The sequence below is a fragment of the Papilio polytes genome, unplaced genomic scaffold (assembly GCF_000836215.1).
Source record: "Papilio polytes unplaced genomic scaffold, Ppol_1.0 DF823288.1, whole genome shotgun sequence".
Taxonomy (NCBI): domain Eukaryota; kingdom Metazoa; phylum Arthropoda; class Insecta; order Lepidoptera; family Papilionidae; genus Papilio; species Papilio polytes.
This window is the reverse complement of record NW_013525916.1, coordinates 538,519-550,131: the sequence shown is the minus strand read 5'-3', so window position 1 is coordinate 550,131 and position 11,613 is coordinate 538,519. Positions and strand designations below refer to the sequence as shown.

Here is an 11,613-nt window from a genome sequence, read left to right as displayed (position 1 = left end):
GATTACAAGTCAAGTGTTCAAACCACTGAGCCACCGACGCCACAAGGAACACAAAGACCATGCTTGCTCAATTTTTTTTAATTCTGCACGAACGAAATAGTAGGAAAAAAGGTGTTTTGCTGTCGTTATCAATGCCACTCAATACGATGGTTGAAAGTTAAACGTTTGTTGGAGAAAATTCGTTGTACGTTGTTGAGAAGATGTGGTAAAATTATGAGAATATTAGATAATGAAACGTTGAAGACGCCGCGATCACACAGTCGTGACGCCGCGCGACACAACTGGGTAATTTTAGACAACGGTTCAACCATTAAATGAAAATGTTAGGAACTTTAAGCATATGCCGTGGTTCCATCCTTAGATAATATCACACACAACAAAAATAAACCTTAAACCTACAAGAAGAAGAGTTCTATCTTGTTTAAATCTAAGGGATGCATCTACAATGACCTATTATAATCTCACGAATTCCCCGTGCGAACATGTGTTATCCACGTTTATCAAATTGAATTCTTAAGTATCGGTCATAAGGTCTATAATGGCTCAATCGAATATCACAATCGAATTTCCGCTAGCTCGTCATGTGCCATTAAATTAAGTTGAATTATTCGGGTCTTAAGGTCGAGAATCGCTCGAGCAGGGATTATCAAAATTCCCGCGCCGCCGTCACGCGACATTAGATATCTCAAACTTTAAAACGGAACAATGGCGTCTTCCCTGTATTGAGTCTTAGAATGTTTGATGACTTGATACGAAAATATCCAGGCTACATCAATAGCATCTTTTACCGTTTACAAATATGACCAATGTTTTCTAAATATAGTAAGTTAAGGGCCTGTCCCACCAAATTGTTTGTCTGATAACAATCCAACGTGTAAAAATATGATGGAAATATCGGATTTTGTTACCTTATCTGACAATCCCGTATTTTGAACCTATCTGAGCCTTTATCAGCCAGTGGTGGGATAGGCCCTAAAAATTATATATTGTAAAATTGTGTCGTTGTAGAGAATAAAAGAGAGAATCCTGTGTGCGCATAATGACGTAATTCTATACTTTATGGACCGTGAGGAATTTAATTTTGGCCTTATATTTTTGACCAGGGTGAGAGGGTCCGCGGAGGGCGAGGGGTTTGAGGTTCTTTATCGTGGCCATTGCGGCGCCAGCACGTACGCATATTAGAACTAGGACCTTCTAAAAAGTCGTAAAGAGGTCAAGGGAGTGCCTTTGTACTCCAAGCATTTCGTTCGTGTCGGAACTTTCATAACCTCAACTCAATAAAAAATTTTAACCCCAATAAAAAATCTAATTTTTGAAATTCATGTGATTTTTAATACTGGTCATTTTATAAAAAAAACAGTTCCACTTTCAAATTTGCAAAACATGTGCGAAATTTACGTGATTAACAGCTGTACCAAAAACCGTAACCTCATTGTCAGTTTAAAAAAACATGGGAACTATAGAGACCGGACGCCATAACGAGGTAAAGGATGTCGAATACGGGCACATTGAAGTTACAAGAGTGGGTATCACTGATCGAATTTTAAAATTTTTAATCACAATTTTTTTAAAATCATGAATAAATCTTATCTAATTATTGACTTTGATGTAATATGTATTAGGTAATAGTTGACATTAATAGTTAAGAACTAGTTTAGTAGATAATTAAAGTTCAAATTTAGTAACTTTGACATGATTAGCAGATTACGAGAGGGCGCACTACTTCGACTAAAGTATCGCATATTTTACCCGCGCATTGATTCCTATGAGCTTATGTGGAGGTGCACACAACTCGATTTTTAGTTGTGCAACTAAACAGTTGAATTGGATACGAAACAATAGACAATCGCATAGCAGTTATGCGATATTTTAGTCCAAGGTGTGCGCCCGCTCTAAGATTAAGGTAATCGGATGACGATAAAACTATTTTTAGTTTTAAAATTAAGGTTATAAATACTAATTTCTGTGTTAATTTGAAAGTAACCATAAAATAACTGTAGATTTTGTTTGTCTATTGTGTGTTCAGATACATCTTAATTTATCGTTTTAATGTATAAATTGTGTTGTAAAATTTCGCATTAATATACGATAATTAACCATCGAAGTTACTTTAAATTTACATTCAACGATGATTGTAAAATATTTAAGCAACAAAACCCCAAGGGTTTAATAAAATACGAAATCATTTACCATCAATCAAGTATTGGTTTAATAAAGTGTCCCCAGAGGTCGCGTTAATACATTACTGAATATTAAGAAAATTATGGTTAACCGCGTAACGTTTGACATAACTATAATCAAATATAACAGCCCACAACAAAGGCTTTGGAGGTGTTAAATTAGCAATACAATTAGACGAAACCTCATAATTAAATCACATTATAATGTTATAGTTAAATGCATAAGTTTAGATGGATGGATGGATGGAGGGATGGATGTTTGCTAGAGTTTGTAGTCTAAACGACTGAACGGATCTCCAACAAACTCGCCATAGATGTAGAGCATAGTCTAGAAGAAGTCGTGGGCAACAGCTAGTTAATTATTAATGTAGTTTTGTGGTTTAAGTAATGGTGTTTGGAAAAAACTAGCATATACGAGTAGTATCGTATATAGTAGAGAGTAGTAGTATGTAAGTTTTTATAATATAAGGCAGCAAACGAGCAAGCGGTCACCTGAATCCACCGAAATGGAAAGCGACCGCTGCCCATAAACATCCGAAGTTGCAGATGCGTTGCCTACCCTTAATTGACGGAGGAGGAGACGCACATAAAGAGGACATTTCCCCTTCCTATGTGTCTCCTCCACTGTCAAATCCACTTTTCCTTCCCATCCTTTCCTATTAAGAAAAGGGTGGAAAGAGAAAGGGACTAGAATTAGGCCTAAACGTTACGTCTTGTTCAAAAACTCACTTCATATTTTCATAGACATAGACAAGTAAAATATACATCGTGAATTAGAGCATATTTATTTTATTAAGCAGTAATCTTTAACATTGAATTTCATTTATGTTGAACAATGTTCAAATATAATTATCCGTTCGTTAAGGTGAAGATAGAAACAAATGTAAAATGACAGTAGACGACATACACCGGCATAAATTCAAATTCACTAGAAACATTCACTACTTCACGCGGGGGGTGCGTGCGGTTACTACTATGATAACTCGATTACGAATCTGGTGAATTTCCACTTATTACTCATTTCTGACGCCACGACAGATTTATAACGAATAATATTAATGTATTCTCAAATAAGCAGAGAACTGTAGTAATACAATTTTGAATTGCGACAATTTCTTAACGGTTAGCAAAGTTGATACAAAAATATGTCTATCATAAAATTTATTAGAAATAACATACTACGTAAGAAATCTTTTATTAGTGACTGTATTTACTAAATATCAGTAACATATGGTAGGTGCCAAATGTCGTGCGGAAGTGGGGAGGCGCAGGCTCCGCGGGGACTGTGGGGCGGGAGGCGGCGACGCTTCCGGCCGCGACTGCAGCGTCTCGAGTTTTCCTAATGACGTGAATATTTCCCTCCTGACGTTTAATTAACTATCAAAAGCCGCGAGGACTCGACCGGGGTCGGCGCGTCTCAAAAGCCGATACGATCCGCGAGGTCGAAGCTATTAGGAATAAGGTCATAAGCCTTAATGGGAGGCTGAATGGGTTCTTTTAATTCTGCAGACTCAGGCTTTGTATTTAAATATAAGTGATTTGTTTGACCGTGTTACTTTCTAATTGGATTTTAAATTATTTAGTTTATATTGAATTTGTTAAATCCAATAGAACAATTTTAATTTGAAACTGAGCAAATTTGTGTGGTATTAGTAATTTCTGTTTATAGTAAATTTATAAATATTTATTTCCTTTAGTAAATTGCTTAAAAATATTACATCTAACCACAAATGGTTGGAATAAGTATTGTGGGTGACGGTCGACGCAGCCGTGCGTATGATACCAGCTTTCTTTTGTGCGTTTCTGTGAGAAAATGCACACCAATTACTACATGACAATCTTACTATCTCACTTATTTTATAAATGCGAAAGTTTAAACGGGTGGATAGAAATTTGTTAAAGTTTGTAGCATAAACTGCTGAACGGATCACGATGAAATGTGACATAGAGGTAGAGGATAGTCTGGAAGAACACATACGCTATCTTACGACTTTTTTTTAATTGCGGTCGCAGTCGCGGGCTTAAGCTAGTATATTAAACATAGCAATAACATCTCACTTATTATATAAATGCGAATATGTATATATTTTCAGATTAGGCAGCAGTTTTGAATTAGTTTTACATTTAAAAAAATAACAAAATTCATATAACATTGGAATAGTGACATTTGAATGACGAAAATACAATTACCGTTATCAATTTCTATCTTCAGTTACAACAAACCCTACAACATTAAAAGATACCTTATCAATAAAGAGATAGAGTTGAAAATTCTATAATAAGTAATGATTGTTAGTACGCTTGCTTTCACCAAAATAACGAATTGTTGAAGGCCAGCGTTAGCGCTCGGCGAATGGTTCCGTAGACTTTATGGTTTTTGGAATATTTCAAAGGAAGCCAGACGCGTTTGAGCGTCTAATTAAACGAGCTGAATACAACCTTTTTTCCCTTTCCTCTGGAGACTGTTATTGTTAGATGTTGCCAGGCGTGTACACAAAATATTCATGTCATTTATTCTAGTCAAGCCCGAAATTATAAATCTGTGTTAGTTAAAATGTTAACTATGTGAATACTTTGAGAAAATTTACGATTGTAATACATTTATGTAGACTAATATAATAAAGTGTGAACACACACTACTTTGAGGCGTACGATGTCAGCAATCGCAGCATATTTTTTGCATTATTGTTTCTTTAATAAAACGCACTATATTTACGACACGCTTTAGGCTACATATTTTCACGCTATTAAACTAAGGGAGTAAATAAATTGGAACAAAATTTCATGTGGGAAAGGGACCATAAATTACAAGCTTCCAACATTAAGAAAGCAAGGTTATTATGGTAACGGTAATTTTGACATTTGCAATTGAGATTTTGACAAATGTAAACAGTAAAATAAATTTACATAACTTGGATGAAGCCGCACGGGAATAGCTAAAACTTAAACTGATCACTACTATCATTTCTACAATGATTTTATATAATATACTTATTTTTATTACGTATAAGAACACTAAGTTTTAACTCGCTCCAACATAGAAGCTCTAAATCAATGTAATTTAAAAAGAACAAGCGAGCGTACTCGTTTGAACTCCGGCGGCGCATTACGACCATGAACAGAGCAACTGTAAGTTTTATACCCACGATAAATCTGCACTTCCAACTAACAATAAAATTCCCAATGAAGAAAAAATCTATTTCTTACTTTAGGAATGTATGATATATTTTTCAGATAAGTGCGATTTCCAATAGTGATATATCATTCGGGCATTTCAGCATTCCACATATGTTAATTTCGGTAAAAATTAACTTCGATCATTTTGATAGGAATATGAACCTGTATTATTATTCGCCCGCGACTGCCAGAAATTAAAAAAAAAACTAAGTAGCCTATGTCATCTACCACACTTTGCTCTACATCTATGCCAAATTTCATCGACCTCCATTCAGCCGTTTAGGCGGTAAACACTAAAAAACATCTGTTTAGTTAGTTGAAAAATAAATAGTAGTAGATCTTATAAGATTTTTTTATATGTACTATATTTTATATAAAACGTTTTATACTATATTTTAATTGCAATCTACTTTACAAACTACAATTTGCATCTTCGCCACACATGTTAGTGTCATCGACCGTTTGGCAATGCGATGTAGGGCTATGAATCATTCGCAAGACCCGAGATATCAGCAGTTATCAGACAGTAATAACTTGCGCGACTAGGCACTGCTATGTAGTGTATCAACACTCTTAATAGCCTATAAATTTATTGATTGTACAGTCAGGTGTATAAATATTTATGCCTTTACAAAAGTTTACAATATACAAACTTGTATACGTTAGGTTTCAAATGTATGGACAATGATCTTAAATGTATTATGAATACACCCAAGTTGTTTTAAAAATTAACGATGTATACAAGCTTAGAAGTTCTGTAAAAGTATACATATTTATTAAGCTGACTGTACCTAAATGAAATACATCTGCATGTTTGAGCTAGGTATAACATTCTAGCGCAATAATTTCTTATGAAAGTTTGATAATTCATTTGAAATTTAGTAGGGATAGGGTTGTGTATAATCAGTCATGAATCTTATCGATTTTCAATTTTTATTCTTATAGGGTTGTATCGATAGATTTACTTATGAATAAACACTGTTTTCTCAATATAAAATGATCTGCAGAACCATTACAAATAATGAGAGTAAATAAATGTTTATTACTACTACAGCCGTATGTAATCGAATTGGTTTTCGCTATTATTTCTGTCATCGCTAAATTCTCTACACTATATTTAATACTAGAACTGTCTCTAAATTAGTTAATAAGAAAATATTAATTTTAGTTGGGTTCGATAATTATTTAAACCAAATATCGATAGTTCATAATTGTTCGCTATGTGTGTTTGTTTCGTTACTACGATACCTGTCTATTAAGTACGGCATTTGCTTTCATACAAATTGAATTTGGTACTTCATATGCGTCATTTATCAAAGTAATCTTATTTTGACAAACTATAACTACAATTTTATTGTAAGACATTCAAAAGTTCCATCTATATCTGAAAAAAAAACAAGAATTACACACTCATTTGTTTATTTCAAAGCAGTGTATTTGGTTGCCGGTGAAAACTATCAATTGAAGCCCCTCAATCATCGTCCCGCAAAGGAACACGTAATGCAAACGTACACAGAGGGATCAGAGCCGTTTGTCTGTTTGTTTATACTCTGTTCGTGTTTGCGCGCCGCTTAGTGACGTCACAGCGCACCTCCTGTACAATTTGCTCGTACTGAGTCAGTGCCGTTTTGATTGGCTTTAATGAACAAATGTAAGTTTAATTTATTCATGAAGCCATTCACTAATTGTGACGCAATGTGGATTGTTAAAGCCGACGTTTGTTTTTAATTGATTCCAAAACTCAAATATAATTTATCGTAATTGAAACGTTACCCGCAACCAATTAATTATTACATTTTGAATGCACAATAATCGAAGTTTTAGTTACTGCGTGAATTATTTCTATATCCATCTATAGTCTATACTCTATACTATTATAATAAAGCGTACACATTTCTTTATTGCCTAAGATGTCAGCAACTACAGCATATTTTTGAATAAATCTTTATTTAATAAAAAAACCCTACACTTACGTTACGCTTTAGGCTATATATTTCACGCCATTAAATATTTTGGATAAAAACCCTAATGTGAGAAAGAGACCATAAGTTGCTGCCAACATCAAGGAACCCAGGTTGCCATGGTTTGTCATCATGTCATGTCATTTTGACATTTGCAATTGATAATTTGACACATGTAAACAACAAGATAAAATTTGCTTAATTTTATGCGGATGAAGTCGCACGGGAACAGCTAGTAATATTATAAAGAGGAAAGATGTATTTTTGTATGTATTAAAATAACTCAAAAACAACTGGGCCGATTTCAAAAATCTTTCACCATAAAAGCAGCTTTATTATTACTTAATTTCACGACGAAGTCGCAATCAACAGCTAGTAATTGGTAAAACAATTTAAAGACTTTCCGAAGAATATCAAAACGTTATTTAATTCATCAAAAATAAGGCCTATTAGAATCACCAAAATAACTCTAAACAGAGTTCAGATAAATTTCAAATATATCATCTAACTAAAATAACAAGACAATCTGTAGAAGTGTCAAGAAGAATAAGAGGATTGCTTGAGGCTACGTAAATATCATTTATCTATAAAATATCACTAACAGTGAGAGTCTCCCTGTAGACTCAACGCAATAGCTGCGGGCTGAATGCGAATATCGTAGCTCTAAATGCGTGAAAGCTACGCCGCTACGCCGTAGGCGACAGCTACAAGATTATAGACGGTCTCGTTCAGATTACAATTTAGAATTTAAATATACACGTGTTACATCTATATTATGTTAAATATTAGTCTATACTTCTATACTAATATAGAAAGCGTAAACATACACTACTTCGTGGCGTAGGACGTAAGCAATCACAGCATATGTTAAATTAATCATTTCTTTAATAAAAAGCCCTACACTTACGACACGCTTTAGGCAATATACTTTCACGCTATTAAACTTAGGAGGTAAATAAATTAGAAAACAAATACCTTCACATGGGAAAAGGACCATAAACTACAAGCTGCCAACATTAAGGAACAAGCTTATTATGGTAACGGTAATTTTGACATTTGGAATTGACAATTAGACAAATGTAAACAATAAAATAAAGTTTTTATAATTTCACGGAGATGAGGCCGCATGGGAACAGACGATATCAAATAAATCTTCCTGAGTTCCACTGTTACACTTGATTAAAATAGAGCTAGACCAAAAAACAACAAGTTAATTGTAATGTATTCAAAATTCATTAAAAAACAGGTTATATTAATCCTAATGATAGCTACCGATGTACAGGATTTGTGAGGTCACATTTAATCGGTCGATTCATAACGCCGGCCCTGCAAATGGTACGCTTAATCATCTCAGTGAGCGATCGTCCGCAGCTGTTGGGGTCCTCATATTTTTTGTTGACCTCGAGCCTTTGTGCTAATCGATGACATTAGAAATGTGAAGGTCCCGTTGACCGCGATAAAGTGGTCACCCGGATTAAACGCATTAATCAATTTATCAAAGCAAGGATTGTATTTGCGATTTTTTTGCACAACAACGAATAAAAGTGAAGTGTTTTTTGTTTGATTGGAAAGTTTGAATTGCCAGTATTTTTTAAATATACAGGCTTTTTACTAGGTTTTTTTTTAATTCCGCGTGGAAGTAGTCGCCGTCAAAACTTAGTAAGTAATAAGTTACAATCGAATTAAATTCCAAACCCTAGGGTCAACACTTATCATTGACTGCAAAGCCGAGGAGTCTAAAGTCGAGGACCCTTCCCGATTCATCGGACATGTTATCTGGCGGTCGCAGCGGTTTTAATTGGTTTATAAATAACCGCTCTTCCGGCGAACCCTTCCCACCCTCAGGGTGGATTTTAGAAGGTATATTAAAATAAGGCAAGTCTTGAAAACAACGCTCGTTTTGTTAATGTAATAAAGAAGCTGCAATTATTTTTTCCTCGTTTTTATTTATGCGGTAATTTGGGGCGAAATTGTAAATCTTTCTTTATGAATTATGTACTTTTGTATAACAAAATATTTGTATATTTTTACGATGTTGAAAAGAAAGGGATCTAATTGACTTGGAAAAAAACCAAAAGCATATTCTGGTCGCGAATAGGCATAAAGTTTTCCAACTTAGGATAAATATAACTCGACTACATTTAACTAAATAGTACGAATTGAAAACGAGATGTAACTTGATTCGACCTTCAACCCTAACATCATTAACAACCCTCAAGAAAAATACTCTTCGACCCGAGAAATGAAAGCTTCACTTATAAAACCCTTCTCAATGAACGAAATCCATCAAAGCTTTTAAAAGCATAGACACCTAAGTTCACATATAACATTACAAAAAATCATCACTTAAGTTACTGTACATATGTAATTATTATGACCTATTTATGTCATTGTGTTGTGTTACACATGTCATTCATGTCGTGTATTTTTATTATATTTCTAATTGATATTACAGCGACAAAATGTAATATGTGTTTCAACAATATGTGTTTATCGCAATACCGTACTTTGCATTTAAAAAATTAGTAACAAAACAAAACATCGACAAAGATCTCGATTGTTTTAAATTAAATATAACCACGAAAATAATTAAAATTAAAACAAACACGCGAGAGCGAAAATTATTAATATGTAGAGGGCTAGTCGTTTCGCGTGATGATGAATATTAAAAAGAAACCTAAATAAATAAGTGCTTTATTTGAATTAAGGAGAAACGATTGACGCAAAAGCTCGGGGAATTTGTACGTTTTATAAAACAAAACTGTAGAAAGGTAAATGTAAAGATTAAAAATTATCAGGCGTCAGAATTTTAATGGACACGGCGCACCAATTAACGCGATCCTTATCAGTTAAGCGTGTTTAAAAAGCTTTCATTGTTAAATCCACGTTTGACGAGCTTTTAAGCTTATGTAAGATTTTTTTAATTTCAGTATCACAGTCTACATGTCTAATACCTCACAAATCTACGGATATTACAAACAAAAAGCTCGCTATATACGCTCACTTATAGCTTACAGTTTACTGAACAGTTCGACTGTCCAGTTAACACTGTCACTTAATACTGAGCAATCTGTAGATAGCTTAGTTTTTATTTTGAAAATTTAAACATACGGACTTTAATAAACGGTGCATATAAAAGCAATGCCGTCGATGTTTTATTATTCTTACATAAAATATACAAGTATGATAAAAAGATAAAACCTGTATACGAGGCAATAACACCTTTTGCAACAACATACTCTATATTAATACCCTTTAATGAGCTGTTGGCGCATGATTAAAATGCACACATTGATGGAGACATTAAAGCGAAAAAAAAAATCATCTCATACTCTATAATAGAGAAAAGGGGGCTTGCAATATATATCAATAGCGCGCTGACAGCTCACCCTACGATAAAAAGGAATAACAACTGTTTTTTTCTTCAATATATTGCATAGATCGGAGAACTTATAGATGCGTTCACCACCCCGTTTTAATAGCTTGTGACATTTGATTAATGGCCCTGAAACGAGGGATGGTATCGCGGCATATCTCGAACATTTCTTCACCCTCGTCCCCTATCTTTTTCGAACTAATTTTAATGTGAACCGATACTCGAAGTCTTTGAGCCTCCCTGAGTACAATTACTTTTAACAGTAGATGGTACTTTTGGTTCGCTTTGATGGTAATTAATGGTACGGAAATATGGGAAAATGGAGTGTTATGGTTTGTATTGTCTATACAAATATTAATACAACTTAGGTTTTTTACACAAGTAGTTAACATTTGTGTTTATAAAATGACAGTCGACATAAACATGTAAGTGGGACTTTTAAGTATTAACTGAAGTCTTTATTAGTCAAAGGATGCTCTAGGAACTTACTACTCGTAATATTAAAAATGCTAAAGTTTAGATCGATGGATGGATGTTTGTTAGAGTTTGTATCCTAAACGGCTCAACGGATCTGTGTGAAATTTGCCATAGATGTAGACCATAGTCTGGAAGAACACATAGGCCTTTTGTTTTTTTAAGTCCACGGACGGACGGACAGAGTCGCGGGCAAAAGCTAGTAAGTAATAATAAGTCGATATAAAATATCACTTTAGTTCCGTAGCATATTCTGCAGGAACTATATTACAGTAAAACTTTATAAAACAAGTGCGAAAAAATATCCTGAGTTCATTTGATGCTTTCCTTTGTTTCATTACACAGCCAGCGCTCGGGTCCCCGTACGGCCGTTCGTTTCCTGCAAAGAGCGAACGCGAAAGCCACTTCGGATCGCAAGGGAATTGTATATTCGACCATCGATAGA

General features: G+C 34.3%; 1 protein-coding gene across 1 annotated transcript in view; it reads right to left on the bottom strand.

The window, feature by feature from the left end:
- The window catches only part of LOC106104951, a 130,270-nt gene that overhangs the window by 91,908 nt on the left and 26,749 nt on the right, over positions 1 to 11,613 (bottom strand). The gene's annotated exons all lie outside the window — the stretch shown is intronic.